Source organism: Notechis scutatus, chromosome 2, assembly GCF_049901735.1.
Source record: "Notechis scutatus isolate UNSWTSFEM ecotype Mainland chromosome 2, rNotScu1.2, whole genome shotgun sequence".
Lineage (NCBI taxonomy): Eukaryota > Metazoa > Chordata > Lepidosauria > Squamata > Elapidae > Notechis > Notechis scutatus.
Window position 1 is genome coordinate 13,172,645 of NC_142010.1, and position 16,504 is coordinate 13,189,148.

A 16,504-nucleotide genomic window follows, 5' to 3' on the forward strand; every position below is an offset into this window, starting at 1 on the left:
GAGCACAAGAAGGATTAGTATATCTTTCATGAAATATTCTATTATCTACTTGTATAAGGTAATGAAGATATATTGCTATAAGTTTGACAATATTGGCTAAAAGATAATAAGATGGAAAATTTATTTCTCTAAAAATGAGGTGTAAACATGTTGAAAATATGATCAAGGAAGATAGAGAAATTTTTAATGAATTAATCAATTAAATATTCTGTTATATCTGTGATATTTGTATAAGGTAATGAGGATATATTGCTGTAGATATGACAATATTGGTTAAAAGAAAATAACATGGAAAATGTATTTATCTAAAAATGAGAAGTGTAAACATGTTGAAAATATGATTAAGGAAGATAGATAAAGTTTTAATGAATTAAATATTCTGTTATATCTGTTATATTTGTATAAGGTAATGAGGATATAGTGGTGTAAATATGACCATATTGGCTAAAAGAAAATAAGATGGAAAGTGTATTTTCGGATAGCTATAAATTAAAGGTGAAACTTTGAATGATAAATGAAATGATATGAATAGATTAGCTATAAAATCAGTAGATTGAACTATAAACATGTTGAATATATGACTGAGGAAGATAGAAAATGAACAAAAATAAAAAGGCTGATATGAAGTAATTTATGAGAATTTGGAGAAGAAAATATGACAATAGATAATGATGTGATGTTAGAAAGTTGTATTTGTGATTATGGACAGGATTGATTTAAAGTGTAAAACACCTGGAACCACACTGTCCTCGCAAAGGTGTATTTAAATGATTAAAAAATGAAAAACTTTTTGCAAGAAATAATAGAGTGAGAGGGAGGGGCTTCTGGATGGAAAGAGGGAGGGAAACAGGCGGTTCCTGAAGAGGATAAAAAGGAATCAGGGAGAGAAAGAAACAGATGAATATCCAGGCAATCCTTGAGTTCTGACCACGATTGAGCCCAGAATCTCTGTTGTTAAGTGAGGCATTTGTTCCATGAGGTTTGCCTCATTTTGTGACCTTTGTTGCTCCGGTCGTTAAGTGAATCACTGCAGTTGTTAAATGAGTAAGACGGTTGTTAAGTGAACCTGGCTTCCCTGTGGAAGGTCGCAAAAGGGGTTCCGAGGACCCCGGGTCACTGTGACTGTCACAAGTACAAATCAGTGGCCAAACACCTGGATTTGGCTCAGGGGACCCTGGGGAGGCTGCAATGGTCATAAGTGTGAAACAGGGTCAGAAGTCATTGCTTTCACTGCCCTTGTGACTTCAAATGGTCACTAAGTGAACTGTTGTAAGTGGAGGACTCCCTGGATTGAGCAGGAGGGACAGAGAGAGAGACCTGGCTGGATTCCCCTCCCCCCCAAAGAAGAAAATCATAGATTTGGGTGGATTTCCTGGGGGGATCAAAGGGATCCCAGATCCCGGACAGGAGGAGAGTTCGGATCCTGGGGAGAAGAGGGAGATTCCGGAGCTCTGAGAGGGCAGAAGGAAGAAGAAGGAGGCGGAACCGTCACCCGGGAGGAGAATCCCCAGTGGATGCCAGGAAAGGAAAGGGGGGTCCCGGCCTCCCCCTCCCAGGGAAGAAGAGACCCTCTCCCCCCCAGGACTCACTTCTCCGGCCGATCGCTCGCTCCTCCCTCTTGGCCGCCTCGAAGTTCAACCCCTGGTAGTTGTATCGGCAGAAACGATCCACTCCGGTCTTCTGGTACTGCATCCATTGCTCATCGCTGTTAAAATTCTCCGCATCCGCCTCCCCCAACGCCGTGACAGCCACGTGTTTCCCGAGGTCGCTGTCGAAGCGGAGGAACTCCTGCCGGTCGTAGAAGTACCGATCCAGGAACCGCACCCGCTGCGTCCCGTTGAGGAAGAGGCACTCGGCCTTCTGCTGGTACAGGAAATGGGCTGCCAGGAGGAGGAGGAGGAGGAGGAGGAGGAGGAAGGCCGTCAGGAGGGACTCCAGGGCCCATCGCTCCCAGCCGCTAGTAGAGGAGGAGGGTCCCACGCAGGAAGGGAGGGTGGGACCTTCCTTTGAGAGACGGATGCGAGACGCCCCGGGAGGAGGGAGGGGGACTCTCCTCCAGGGGAGGCAGACTGGGGGGGAGGAAGAAAGGGGGAGGGAGGAGCCTCCTTAAGGGACCCCCCTCCATCCCTTCGGGGGGGGGAGGGCAGGCAGAAGCTCCACTGGTCGAGCAGATCTTCTCTCTGCAGGGAACGTTGCATCTCCAGGGGGAGGAAGGGTGGGGGGGGCTGGAGGGAAGGTAATATCCACACCTCCTGCTCTCTCTTCCTTTGGGGGGGGGAATGAGGGAGGGGGCACCAGGAGGACATCTAGACTCTCACTTGAGGTCTCCCAGCCCTTCAACCCCCCCTTCCCTGGATTCCCCCCTCAAGTTTTCTTCTTCCCCAAATCTTCAGCCCATTTCCCTTCCTTTGGGTGACTGTCGGGGATCCCACCTATTTCCTTTCCCCCTCCCCAAAAAGACCCCCTGCAGCCCCCCAAGCCACTCAAAGGGAGAGTCTCCAGCCCCCCTCACTAAAGGGGGAGCCACTTTCGGAGGAGCAACTCAGAGCCCCCTCCCTCCGTTCCCCCTCCCCTCCAGGTCCCGATAGAGCCAGTGGGGGATTATGGGGGTGGGGGTTCTTGGTCCCCTCCCCAAATTCAGAGCCTCCCCAGAAGGGACCGAAGCTCCCCTCTTGCCTGACCTCCAAAGCCTCAAATCTGAGATTCAGAAGAAAAAGCGAAGTTTCTGCAGAAGCCAAAATTCTTTGGCTCTTTTTCCTTCTGGGGCTTCAGGGCTGAAAATGCCTCAGTTTCCCTCTTTCGCTTTCGCTTTTCCTTCCCTGCCTCTTTCCAGGCAGCCCACTCCGACCCAGACAATGGGGGGGGGGAGAGGGGCCCGGCTGCGACCCCCACCTCGGCTACAACCGGGGAACAAGGGAGGGGTCCCTCTCCGTCCTCCTGGGGGGGCAATACGGGTAGGGAAGGGGAAGGAGACCACGCAGAGATCGAGGCTGTTGGAGGCTCTGGAGACCCACCAGCTTCCTTCCCCCTCCGGGGGTCCTTCCCAGCCCCTCCTCCCCCGCCCAGCCCCCTCCTTACCGGGGGTCTCCTTCCCCCCTTCGCTTCCGGGGATCCGGCCCAGCGCCCCCACCAGCAGCACCAGGGAGCCCAGCCAAAGCCATGGATGCCGCCCCACAAGCGCCCGCAAAGAGAGGCGAGAAGGACGCGGAGGCTCCCGGCCCCCAGGAGGAATCGGAGGGTCTGAACTGGGGAAGGCGGAGTTTTCCCCCACTTCGGAACTGGGAGCGTCCAGGAAGAGCAGGAGGACCAATGAGAATCCTCCCTTCTTGCAGCGTCATCGGTCTCCGGGCAGAGTCTCCCTTGACTGCAGCCGATGCAGGAGATAGTTCGGCGCAGAGAGAGAAGCGGAGAAAGTGGGAGGGGATCCTTGCAGTCTTGGGGGCTTCATTAATCTCGGGGGTCTTTCCTGCCGGTTCCATGCAGGAGGGGCTGGGGGGGCGGAGGGCTTCGGTAGGGGGAGGGTCGAAGGGGAGAGCGAGGCTCAGAGGCTGGAAGGGACCTTAGAGATCTTCTAGCCTGACCCCCTGGCCGAGGCATTAGGAGCCCTTATCCCACCCCGGACAAACGGCCGTCCAGCCTCTCCTGGAAATCCCCCCTAATCCCTTCCAGGTCGGATCCCCCTCGGAGGCTTCAGACGATCCCATTTCCCCTCCCAGGGGGATCCCCCTTCTCCGGGCTTCTGTCAGCTGAGGGGCGATTCCTGGAGACGCTGCCCCACTCCGGGATCTGCTTCTGGGATCCCAAGTGAGCGAGGGAGAAGATCCCCAGGGCAGGAGGGGGACTCCGGTCGCTCTCCAGGAAGGGTCCCAAGCGGGGTTTCCCCCCACCCAGAGCCCAGCCAAGACCCCCGATCCCCGCTTCTCTTCCGGCCCAAGCCCAGAATTCAGGCAGGTTCCCCGTCTGAGCAGCGGCTCTTCCTCGGTCCCCCTCCCCAATTCTCAGCCGGAGGACAAAGGACCCTCCCCGCAGGTTTTCTCCCCTGGAAATCTCTCTCTCACACACACACACACACCACACACAGCTTCTTCCTCCAACCCCCATCAGCTGCAGAGGCGCTTCGGTTCCGCTTCCCCAGCCTGAAGCTTTGGGCTCCTCCGAAGCGGAACTGAGGAACTGGCCAGGATCCAGCAGGCAACAAGCCTCGATTCTTCAGGGATTGTCCTCCTCCGCCCCATGGCTGAGCTTCCAGGTGGGGGAATAGAATAAGAATAGAATATAGAATAGGAGAGAAGCTCAATAAACCTCACAAACATTTTATATTATGAAAGATCCAGATTCTCCGTTCCTGCCAGGGAACTCGAAGCTTTGAGTGGGAGGATCGTGGGAGGAAGGAGATTTTATTCACGGGGAGAGAAATCAGCCCTGGGACTCCGTCCTAAGAATCCACCCTCTGAGGTGAACTTCCTTCTTCTGGAGGGGAAATATTTTGCCCAAAGGAGAAGAAAAAATCCATTTCCACAGATATTTGTAAGAGGATCTGAGCGGATTTTCTTCCTGGTAAAAGATTTCCGTATTATTTAAGAAGGGAGGAAGGATGGATGGATGGAGAGTATATTAAACCAAGGAATAAATTTATAATTTATAAAATAACCTGGAATTTTAATAGAAATTCTGGGGACTTCAGTAATCCCGTATCCCCCACTAAAGGATTTCAGCCTTTTAACCATTACAGTCTGGAAATCTCTCTGTCCCCCAATAATCCAAAAAAGCAGAGATTCTGTTTCTTCTGCTTATCTTTCACTACATCCATAGAAAACATTTTTTTTTCTAGTCTTTGGGAGAGATTCGGGTTCTGGTGAGTTAAGCAAAGGCGGGTTAAACAGATCCTGAATCCCGGATTCTGTGTGAAAAGCTTTGGGGGTCCAGAGGAGGCCTGGATCCTTTCCAAGGATGGGGGGCTGGAGGGGTCAAACTCCCCCCTGGCCCAGCACCCAGCAACCAGGCCAGAGCCGGGTCCCCCCTGCAGCTGAAGGAGGCGGCAGAGTCCGCATCTGCCCCCCAGTTGTGTATCTGGACACAACCGGTCGGTAGCACAAAGTCAGCCCAGATCCAGGAAGCCTCTGTGGGGTGTCCATCGTTCGCCTGACCCAGGCAGAACCTCCGGACTCCCTTCATGGTTCCATTCCCCCAAATATTGTGATTTTCTCTGAGTTCTCTCTGCCACTCCCATCCCTTCACACACACACACACACACACACACACACACACACACACACAGAGCTTCTTCCTCCAACCCCCATCAGCCGAAGAGGCGCTTGGGTTCCGCTTCCCCAGCCTGAAAGCTTTGGGCTCCTCCGAAGCGGAACTGAGGAACTGGCCAGGATCCAGCAGGCAACAAGCCTCGATTCTTCAGGGATTGTCCTCCTCCGCCCCATGGCTGAGTCTCCAGGTGGGGCAGCCCCTTGTTCCTTTGACCCACTGGAAGTGCCTGAAGGGGCCCTTTCCGACTCCCGAGGAGACCTTGGAGAGCCCAGAAAACAAACTGATGGAGGGTTGGACAAATGTCACTCAAAAGACCCAAATTCTCCCTCTTCAGAACCGGTTTTTCATTGTAGTTTGTTAAAGCCATTTGTAAACTTCCTCATTGAGGCCAGCAGAAAGTGCAGCTCCGAAGCCTTTGCTCATTGTGGGGCATGAACCTTATGAGGTTAAGAAAATCTTGGGACTCTTGGATTTTCAGAGGGAAGTTACAATATCTAATTTATTGGAAAGGCTATCCTATTTCACAAGCAACTTGGGGAAATAGCTGGATAGTGTAGACTGGTGGAAAAATTCCATGAAAAATATCTACAAGCCCATAGCGGATCCTGCGGTGGCAGAGGAGGTTAAATTGCTGTATTATTGTGTTTAACTTACTTTCAATCTTTGTGTATTCTATGTCATTGCAGGGGTTTCTTTTCAAATGAGGGGGGCAGCCTGTCAAGCCCAAAATTGACATATGCATAGCCATTTTATTTAGCCCTATCATATATTCCTTTTTTTTCTTTCTCTTTGCTGGTTATGGGGGGAGGGGGTTCGGGCTTGCCACATTCCTAAGGTGGGAGGAATGGAGATAGTGAGGATTGTTTAGGCTAGGAAGTTCTCCTTCCTGTGGGAACGAAAGCTGACCCTGCTGAGGCCTTGAGGTGGAGATTGATGACACTGGTGATTTACTTCTATTGAGGAATGTGACTTTTGGGGCTTGTTTCTAATTTCCAATATTACGTGGTGTAATTCGGGTTGTGTCAGATCCAGAATTACAATGGATGTTGCCAATTTGATGCTTTTGTAAATAAAAGAAATTGTTTTGGAAGAATGACTTTGCTCTTTTCTTTTTAAATGGATTTCATCACTTGGAAACCTGACAGAAGGATTATATTAGCTTTTTTGGCGGCGGCTGCACACACGTGACTTATGCTGAAGTCATCATCCATTCGGACTCCGAAGATCCTTCTCACTGTTTTTGAGCCAGATTTCCTGTCATCTGTTTTAACTGCCCAGGTGTAAAATCTTATTTTTCTCCACATTAAGTTTCATTTTGTTGGATTCAACCTTGTCTCATTTGGATCAGAAAGGCAGAATATCCACACACATACAAATCTATAGAGACATGGTGGGTCAGTGGTTGGAATGCTGTAGTACAGAGGCTGATTGTCCACAGCCAGGAGTTCGATCCTGACCGGCTCATGGTTGATTCACCCTTTCATCCTTCTGAGGTCGCTGACTTTGTAAACTGCTCAGAGAATGTGGTAAAGCATTGTGGAGTGGAATATAACTCTAAGTGGAATTGCTGTTGCTATGTGGTTTCTCCTGAGCATGGATCCTTTTATGACAAGATGATCATTCTGAGCAAAACTCTTTCCACACTCCATGCATTTATGTGGCTTCTCTCCTGTGTGGATCATCTTATGGGAAATAAGATTACTTCTTATTTAATTATATAATCAATAGGATTACTTCTCCATCAAAGGAGAAACTGCCGGGGACCCTCCTGGCTCTGGGCTGAACCCAGGGGTGGGATTCAAATTTCTTAACAACTGGTTAGGTGGGTGTGGCTTGGTGGTCATGTGACTGGCTGGGCATGGCCAACTCGACATCACTCACATCAAGGGGTGCTTCTCACCTGGCCTCTCATGACCGTGGCGATGCTACAACCATCGTAAGTGTGAAAAATGGTCATAAGTCACTTTTTTCAGTGCCATTGTAACTTTGAATGTCACTAAATGAACTGTTGTAAGTCAAGGATTACCTGTAGAAAAATATAAAAAGCTTCTTTGCTTGCAAAAAGCTGCCCTAAATACCAATCATTAGATTAAAAATACCTGCAAGCCAGAGTTACAAGTCAGGCATGTTGCCAGAGCTCCTTGAGGAATTAAAATAGTTCAAATGCAATGGTGACTATCAGCAGCCATCTCTTGCTCACAAAGTCAAACCCTTTAGCAGAGAGGCCATTTAAGATCTCCAGAAAGAGCACACCCAGGAGAAGCAATCCTTAGATCCATTGGCACCACTTAAAGACACTAGCTGGTCTCACTCACCCCATAAAATATCCTCAGGAAATCATCCAGATTTAAGGAAAGATCATGTGCCCCCCAGAAAGGCAGTAAAAAAATCAGTGCCAAGCTTGCATCCTGCCTCTTGTAAGTACACCCCAAAAGGACAGTGCCAGATATGCCCTCACCCTTCTTGTCCTCTTCCTCCTCTCCTTTGTATTGGGTTGCCCCTCTAGCATAATCCTCCAGCTATTAAACTGGTATATTTAAGGTTCTTCAGGATTGTCTCCATTTTTCATTCCAGTTTTTAACTTCTTGGCTCCAGCATTTTTGTCACATATTCGGTATACAAGTTAAATATGGTATAGTATCTAATGGTATCTAATTTTCCTGTTCCTTCAATAAGTAGCTGTGGTGATGTGGTAAACCCTGTTTTTAAAGGATATGTAGAATTTATTGTAATCGAAAATGTTAAAAGCCTTAATAAAGCAAAAATAGAAGTTTTTTTTACAGAACTCTCTTGCCTTTCTCATTATCTGCCCTCTTCTGAATCTTCCACTGTTACCTTTTTATAACAGATCATTGTATAATGAAGATGAATGACAGGAGTGATGAAACTCTGTTTACTTTACAGGAAGGGCCTGTTGATTAGGTCAGCATTTTGGAGATTCACCATCTTCCTAAAGGCATACTTCATATCTAGCAATGTTTTTGGCACAAAATCCCTTCATTCTAGTTTTCAAATGATTGCTTAAATTAGTTTGCATTCTATTTAGATGCTTTTATTGTTCCACCTTTTAACATTTTAAATGATTTAATATTAATTCATTATTTGTCTATGCTAGCAGTGTAAACGTAGAACAGTGGGGTATAAATATTCAATACCACAAAAATTATTTCCAGACAATGAACGTTATAAAACACTACTGATGATGTGCTACTGTAAATTATCACATACTCTGATTGGCTTCTATAATATGATTTACCACTTCTACATAAAAATAGTAGTTTTTAAAATTTGTTTTGGCATTTTATTCCTTCATTTTTTGATCATTACTTTCTGTTAATGCCTCTGATAATTTCCAAAACACAACTTGCATTCTTTAAATAATAAGAAATGAATAGCCATTTTCTGAAATATATCTGAAGCGTTGCCTCTCTTCCTTTTAAAAAAAATAATGTTGAAAAATACTAATAAGATCTAAGTGACTTTGTCAGAGAAAAACACAAGGAAAATATCACCACGAATTATCAATGCCTCAGTACTGGATTATTACTTCCTAGGATAACAAATCATCCCTCTACCTAGACTAATTCTGCTGGATTCAGTCCCATTGATTCAATTGTGGCTGATGCAATAATCAAAGACTACAATGCAAACAAACAAGTAAATAAAGGAGAAGGACGAGAATCAAAAAGCTTGCAATTTTATGACGCTGAACTAATATAGCAAACATATTTCTTAAGTTTGGATTTAGACAACTTTTTATTGAGGAAAATAGTTATATTTGATTTTTACAGTGCTGTGTTGCTTATTTTTCTAAAACCTCTTTGGTGCATTTATGTCCCTAGCAGGACTGAAAAGCAACTGTAGGTAATTGTGTCTTGTTTGATACCTTGTATTTCATTGAAGAACTTCATTGAACAAGGGATGATTTATTGTTTACGGAGTTTGCAAAATAAACTCGAGAAAAAGAATGGCCAGATATCACAAAGAGGGCTTTGATTGAGGCTCTCGCCGGGAAGGCAAGCACGGAGGCAGCGCATCCCGGAACTGCGCCGCGGTGGGGAGTTGGCTTTGGCGGCAGCAGCAAAAGTCAAAAGCGAAGCAATGGGGGGAGTGGGGAGGAGAGCAAGGGGAGAGAAAGGTGAGCAAGGGAAGTGGTGCAAAGAGCACAGCAAAGCCATAGATTGGTCAGCAGTGGGGCAGGGAAAGGGGTGCACAGCGCAGAAAGCAAGAGGGGGGGAAACAGCTCCTGGGCAGCAGAGAAGCAGCCCAGTTGAATCCTGTTTCTCTCTGCTGCCCAGGAGTCATTTCCCGAAGTGAGGGGGACTTGGAGCAACAGGTGAGAGAGAAGCAGCCACTGATCTGGCTGGAACCAACAGGAGCCTCTCCACATGTTGCCCCGGTGAAAGGCAAGTGGTGGTGGTGGGGAAAGGCGACTGGCAGCGGGGGCAAAACAAAAGAATACCTTATGCCACCAGGCTCGAAATTCTGGACCTAGAAAACCTAGAACTACGCCGCCTACGGTCCAATCTAAGTATAGTACATAAAATCATACACTGCAATGTCCTACCTGTCAATGAACAGCTTCAACCATAACAACACAAGAGCACACAACAGATACAAACTCAAGGTTAACCGCACCAAACTTGAGTGCAGGAAATACGACTTCAGCCACAGAGTGGTCAATGTCTGGAATCCTCTACCTGACTCTGTGGTTCCTTCCCCAAACCCCAAAAACTTTAACCTCAGGCTGACTATTATTGACCTCACCCCTTTCCTAAGAGGTCTGTAGGGGGCGTGCATAAGCGCACCAACGTGCCTACCGTCCCTGTCCTATTGTTTCTCTTATTCTTCTTATATGTACCCATTTCATGTATTCATAACTATGTTTATACTTATACCTGTTATCTTGTAAGCGATTGACAAATCAGAAAAAGAGAAAAAAAGAAAAAAGAGCCCATGGGTGCTGCCCCACAAGCGCCCCAACAGGAATGGGGAGACCTAAAATGTTTCCCACCCCAGAGGTGGAATTGGTGGGTCTGGACTGGGTGGGAGGTGAAGAGTCTGGAGGGCGAAGGTTCCTTGGGTCGATTTCCGGAGATTTCGGTCCCAGCTGGGGAGCATCTTCAGCGGAGTGGAGGGGAAAGGGTTAAAAAAGAGCTCCCTTCCCTCAAAGTCAGCGTGGGGAGGAGCCAGAAGCAGAAGAACCAATTAGAATTCCCCGTGATGCAGCATCATCAGTCTCCGGGCAGGGTCTCTCTCGCTTTCACCCATTGGAGGAGACAGTTGGAAGCAGAGACAGAAGGGGAGTTTCAAGGACAACAATGTCACACACAAGGCAGAATTGCAGAGTTGGAAGGGACCTCAGAGGTCTTCTAGTCCAACCCCCTGCTCGGGCAGGAGACCCTTTACCCTTCCCGCCAAATGTTTCTCCTGTCTCCTTTTGGAAGCCTCCAGTGATGGAGCAGCCACAACCTCTGGAGGCAACTTCTCTTCCGCTGGTTCATGGCTCTAACTGTCAAGAGATTCCAGGTTGCCTCTCTCCTTGTTCAGTTCCCATCGATCGGTTCTCGTCCTGCCTTCTGGTGCTTTGGAGAACAGGTGGACCCCCCTCTTCTTTGGGGCAGTCCCTCAAACATTGGAAGGCTGCTTTCAGGCCATACCCAATTCTTCTTTTCACAAGACTAGATAGACCCAATTCTAGCAAAAGTTATTTGCATGTGTTATCCTCCAGCCCCCTAATCCTCTTGGTTGCTCTTCTCTGCACTCTTTCTAGAGTCTCAACATCTTCTTTTATATTGTGGAGACCAAAACTGGATGCAGTATTCCAAGTGTGGCCGTACTAAGGCTTTGTAAAGTGGTACTAACACTTCACGTGATCTTGATTCTATCCCTCTGTTGATGCAGCCTAGGATTGCGTTGGCTTTTTTGGCTGCTGCAGCTCACGGCTGGGTCATATTTCAGGGATTATCCACTACGACTCCAAGATCCTCTCACAGTTATTGGCACTGAGCTAGTCTGTACCTGCACAGTTAGTTTTTCTTGCCTAAGTGTAGGACTTTCCTTTTCTCTACACTGAATTTCATTTTGTTAAATAGGGCCCAGTGTTCTAGTCTGTCAAGATCCATCTGGATCTTGAGCCTATCTTCTTGGGTGTTAGCTATTCCTGCCAGCTTAGTATCATCTGCAAATTTGGTAAGTTCCCCTTCTATTCCCTCATCGAAGTCGTTAATGAAGATATTGAAGAGTCCTGGGCCTAAGACAGAACCTTGTGGCACCCCACTGCTTACTGCTTACTTCCCTCTATGTAGGCATAGTACCATTAAGACTACTTGTTGAGTACAGTTTGTCAGCTAGTTGCGAATCCATCTGGTGGTGATGCTGTCTATCCCACTTTTTCTAGCTTACCTAAAAGTAGATTGTGGTCTACTTTGTCAAACGCGGAACCAGCAGTATTTCACTGGCCTACTAATTTAGCCACTTTGTGAAAGAAAAAATAAGTGTCAACTCATAAAATATTTCTGTGGTCTTTTAGAGTTGCCAACAGAAAGGGAGGGAGAAGCAGTGGGCAGCTTGCATTCCATAAATGTTTTCAGAGATAGTTTCTAGGTGACCAAAGTTTCTGTCACGCAAACTTCTAACTGCAGAGTATGATTGATGACTCTTGGCTATGGATGTATCCCATTGGAGAATATGAATCACGATACACCCAGGGGGTGTGGGAAAATCAGGGTCAAGGGTGGCGATGAATGATGTGTCTCAGAGTCAGCTACACCCAGGCAGTGCCACATTTTAACTCCCAATAAATCATTTTGGAGTTTGGCTCGAGACTCATGATTTAAATAGGGTTAATTGTCAAAATCCTGACAGTTAGCCAACTCTCCTAATTCATCACCATTGTCGGGAAGGAGGAGATGTTGGGAAGGAAGGAGGAGGAAGGAAAAGGGGAAAGGAGGGGAAGAGAAGAGGTGCAGGAGGAAATAGGAAGAAAAGAGGAGGAAGAGAAGAAAAGGAGGAGGAGGAGGAGGAAGAAGAGGAAGGAGAAAGAGAAGGGGTAGAGGAGAAAATAGAAGAGAGGAGGAAGAAGAGGAGGAGAACCAAGGAGGAAGGAGGAGGAAGGGAAAAGGAGAGGGTAGGAGGGGAAAGAGAAGAGGTGGAGGAGGAAATAGGAAGAAAAGGGGAGGAGGAGGAGGAAGGAGGAAGGAGAAGAAAGAGGAAGAGGAGGAAGGAGGAAGGAGAAGAAAGAGGAAGAGGAAGGAGCTGAAGAAAGGAAGGACAAGGAAGGAAGAGCATGATGAAAAAGGAGGAAGGAGGTCCCCAGCACGGAGGGAGCAGGGAATCCTTTTTAAGCAGCAGGGCCCGAGGCCAGCATGACCCCCCAGGGCCCTTTCCTGAACCCAGTGCCAGTCCCCGCTGCCTCACTTCCCTTCCTGTCTCCCGCAGGGCAAGTGGCCCTCCGTCTCAGCCCTGGACATGTCTCCCCGTCCTTCCCCGGGATGGCCTGGCCCCTCTCCCCGCCACGGGTGCGGCTTCATCAAGGGCCACCGCCGTTAAGCCTCCTGCGGCTCCGTCTACCCCCAGGCCCCCAACAAGGGCGGTGCCTCCCCTCGGACTGCTGCATCATCCGGGTCAGCATGGCGCTGCAGAACGGCACGCTCTACAAGAGCATCTTGGTGAGCGGGCGGGGAGGAATAGGGCTTGGGGTTTTCACACTTAACGACGGTTACAGCCTCCCGTGGTCACCTGGTCAAAGTTCAGATGTTTGGCAAGTGACTCGTCTTTATGACAGTCACAGTGTCCCGAATTCATGGGATCCCCTTTTGCGATCTCCCAACAAGCAAAAGTCAAGGGTGGAGCCAGAATCAACTAAACAACCAGGTTATTCACTCAACAACTGCAGTGATTCACTTGAGGGACGTGGCAAGGAAAGGTGTAGAAATGGGCTGAAATTCACTCATCTCGCTTAGCAACAGGAATTTTGACCTCGGTTATGGTCGTAAGTCAAAGACTACCAGTATTTATTAGTTTTATTAAATTGACATGCCATCCGTCTCCCTGATAGGGTAGGCAGGTTACAGACGATAAAAAGATAAATAAATAACCAATTATTTTTTTTAAAAAAAGTAAGCAAACCGCCATGTTTATAGTTTAGCTCTCTGGGTTTCAATCAATCCTGTCTGAGTTCCAGTTTTTAGCAAGCAGGGTTGAGCTCTTTTCAGCGACCAACCGGACCACCATTCCACTTAGAGGTCCCTGCAAGGGCTGCAGATGCTGAACAAGGCAGACCAAGCATGGGAAGGGTGCTGTTGTGGTTTGCCGGCAGCAGATGCGGACTGCTGAGGCCTTAGAGAGCGAGGACTCGGACGAGGGGCCTTACATGTGATGCAGGGATGGGGCCAGGACTATCGGAGAGTGGGGTGCTCCCTTCAGAGGTTGTGGAGGCTGGCAGCAGTGATGCAGAGAACCCCGAGGAGGCTGTGCCCAGTACACATGGACACAGGGCTGCTCAAAGGAAAGAGCAGCTAAAGCAGCAAGGGCAACTCGGGAGTAAGGTTGGAAGGTGATGATGGCCTCTCCCATAAGGGATAAAAGCCAGCCTTTGGGTTTGGCTTCTTTGCAGGAAGCAAAGAAGTTCTTTATGCTCAGAGTCCTGGTCCTCCAGTTTGTTTTTTGGAAACTTCTGGCTTGGGATATTTATCTGCAATAAGTCTTTCGTTCTTGGCAGCCTTTTGCAACCTTGAATCTGGGACAATGACTTTTGAAAGACTCTTGGCTGTGAATGCACAGAATTCACAACGCCACATTAAAAGAGGTTTGCTTTTATACATACTTTGTGTTTGTTTAACAAGGCTTGGGTCAGAACAGGTGCCGATCTCGCTTGGCAAGTGCTGGGTGACATTTCTGCCTTTGGGGGAGGCATCAACGGGGCAGGCCGACTGAGCCCCTATCTCCATCTTCCTCCCCAGGTAACAAGCCAGGATAAGGCCCCAACTGTGGTGGCACAGGTGCTGGAGTAACACAACCAGGAGAAGAATCTGGCACATGACTACGAGCTGTTGCAGCTGTTGCTGGATGGCCGAGGTGAGGAAGAGGGGAAGGGCGATCGGTGGGGCCGGCCGGACTGCCCCACAATGAGGGCCGGTGTGTGTGTGTGAATGTGTTGTGGCCACTATGAAGCATTTTCTGGAAGTCACCCTGGCATGGTGGGGTCCCTGCAGATCTGATTCCGGAAAGCGACATCTCTGCACACACAAGACCTGTGTTCAAGTTCAGATTTGAGAGGGGCAGCCTGCTGAGGCCTGGTGTGTGGGGGGGGAGGGTTGTAGGGGTGGGGTTGCTGAGGAGGAGGGAAGTGGGGTGTCTTCCTCCTTGATCCTCCCTCTCTGTCCCGCAGAGCTGGTCTTCCCCCCCATGGCAAATGTCTTCTACGCCAGGAACGGCTTAAGCCTGGACTTCCTGCTCCGGCCCAAGGGCCCACCGAGGAAGACCCCCCCACCCCCCACCCAGGAGCCCCCGAGCCAGGGAGATGGACATCAACGCCACCTTCCCGAAGATCAAGGCCACTGGCTGCAGGATTGCCCGGGCTCTTTTCTGAGGGGGTGGAGCTCTGGGCGGGGGCACAGAGCTCTGTTGGAGGCCCCCAGGGCAAGACTGGGAGCTCCACCCAGGACATGAAGGGGGGGCCTTCAGCAGCACCCCAGGTTATACAAGAGTTTCGGAGTCTCCACTGCCCAGAGGACCCGAAGGCAGGAAGGATCGTGGGGATGAGAGGAGGAGCCCTGGTAAAGGCCCCTCAGGTGGTCTCAGGTGACTGAAGGGTGGGGCGTGGCAACACAGTCCCATAAGTAAGAAGAGTCCTTTAGTACCTCCAACTTTGCCCCCAATGTCCAGTTCCCTTCGGCTGGACAAAAAACTCTCCCAAGAACAGTCTTTAAGTGGAGGAAATTCACTCCAAAACAAAGTACATGCAAACTGTAACTAAAAATCCACACAAACCACACTGCAGCAATTAATTAGACTGGGCAGGAGAAGGAATTGCAGCCTTGAAAGGCCAACAAACACACACACAGTTGGGAAGATGCCAGGAACCCAGATGAGCCTTGACAAACAAAGATAACTCACGATTTGCTTCCAGAAACCTTGCTGTGCGCAAACTCTCTTTTTAAACACTGTGTTCCCAGCTGCAGCTGATGAAGGGAATCAGGGCCCTTTCCTCCCCGTAAGCCATGCAACTCACATTGCTCCCTGCTCTGTTCCTCCCTGCATGCCCTAGAATGAAGAGGGGGTGGGCCTGGGTCTTCTTCTGAATTCCCACTCCCTTGCTTTACCTCTCCCCTGCTCAGACCAGTCGGACTGTGCCCCTCCCCAGTTTCTTCCCCAGCCAATGGAGCCACACTCCCGCCCCCAGTCAGCTGCTCGGCCTCCAGCTCCAAGTCAGATTCCGACAGAGGCATGATAGCCTTCTTTGCTGCTTCTCTAAGCAGAGACTCTCCTGTATGTGTGTGCCTGTGTACACCTGCACGCCTGTTCACAGGGCCTTTGCTGAGATACAAATATGGGGGACGGGGCTGAGTTTATCCCCCCCACCCCCCTTGATGGCCTCTCTGCCCTCTGAGAGTCTGTGAAAGGGCCCATTTTCTGGTCCTCCTTCCCCAAGTGGTGGGAGCTGGGTTGTTTTTTGGGGGGAGGGGGGTTTCATAAAGGTTGTGGGTGAAGGTGCTGACCAGGGTGGGTCATCTCCCAAGAAGGGGGGTCCCAGGCTGGCTGGAGATCCCTGGATCCTCTGGGATCTTCCTGAATCCAGTGGCCTTGGCTTAGGGCAAGAGGAATTTCAGGTGGAGGGTCGCAGCCGTTGCTGTGAATGGGGGAGGGGGCTCTGCTGAGCAGGAGAGATTGGTGGGGGCCTCTGGGGAGACAGGCAAGCCTGGGCCAGACTAGATGGCCTCTACCTCCCCCCCTCAAAAGGAAGCCGGTGAGTCTCAGCAGGAGAAAGTCCAGCCGCGATTCTTCTCACCCACCGGCCAGGTTGAGTGTCCGTCTTTCGAAAGATGGCAGGAAAAGCCAGAAATTCATCAGCTGCAGAAAAACCCAAATCCTTTTTCATCCGATACCTGGATTAAGTCATGAGGGCTTGGAGGGAGGAAGATGAGGAGGAAGATGAGAGTATGAAATAAAATCTCTCGTATAAATCTTTGTGGAGAATCTATGGGGAGAAAAGGACCCTTTCAGCCCCTCCCCAGGGGCC

At 49.1% G+C, this 16,504-nt stretch overlaps 1 protein-coding gene and 1 pseudogene across 3 annotated transcripts in view; one reads left to right on the top strand and one right to left on the bottom strand.

Moving 5' to 3' along the window:
* The window catches only part of LOC113432426 (rano class II histocompatibility antigen, A beta chain-like), a 404,516-nt gene that overhangs the window by 204,678 nt on the left and 183,334 nt on the right, over positions 1–16,504 (top strand). The gene's annotated exons all lie outside the window — the stretch shown is intronic.
* LOC113429381 (H-2 class II histocompatibility antigen, A beta chain-like) overlaps positions 1–16,504 on the bottom strand; it is a 34,492-nt pseudogene that overhangs the window by 6,458 nt on the left and 11,530 nt on the right. Inside the window, exons 4-6 of the transcript XR_015748297.1 lie at positions 14,763–14,866; positions 3,079–3,278; positions 1,590–1,880 (exon numbers count right to left, since the gene is read on the bottom strand). The product of XR_015748297.1 is annotated as an H-2 class II histocompatibility antigen, A beta chain-like (transcript). The remainder of the gene's footprint in view (positions 1–1,589; positions 1,881–3,078; positions 3,279–14,762; positions 14,867–16,504) is intronic.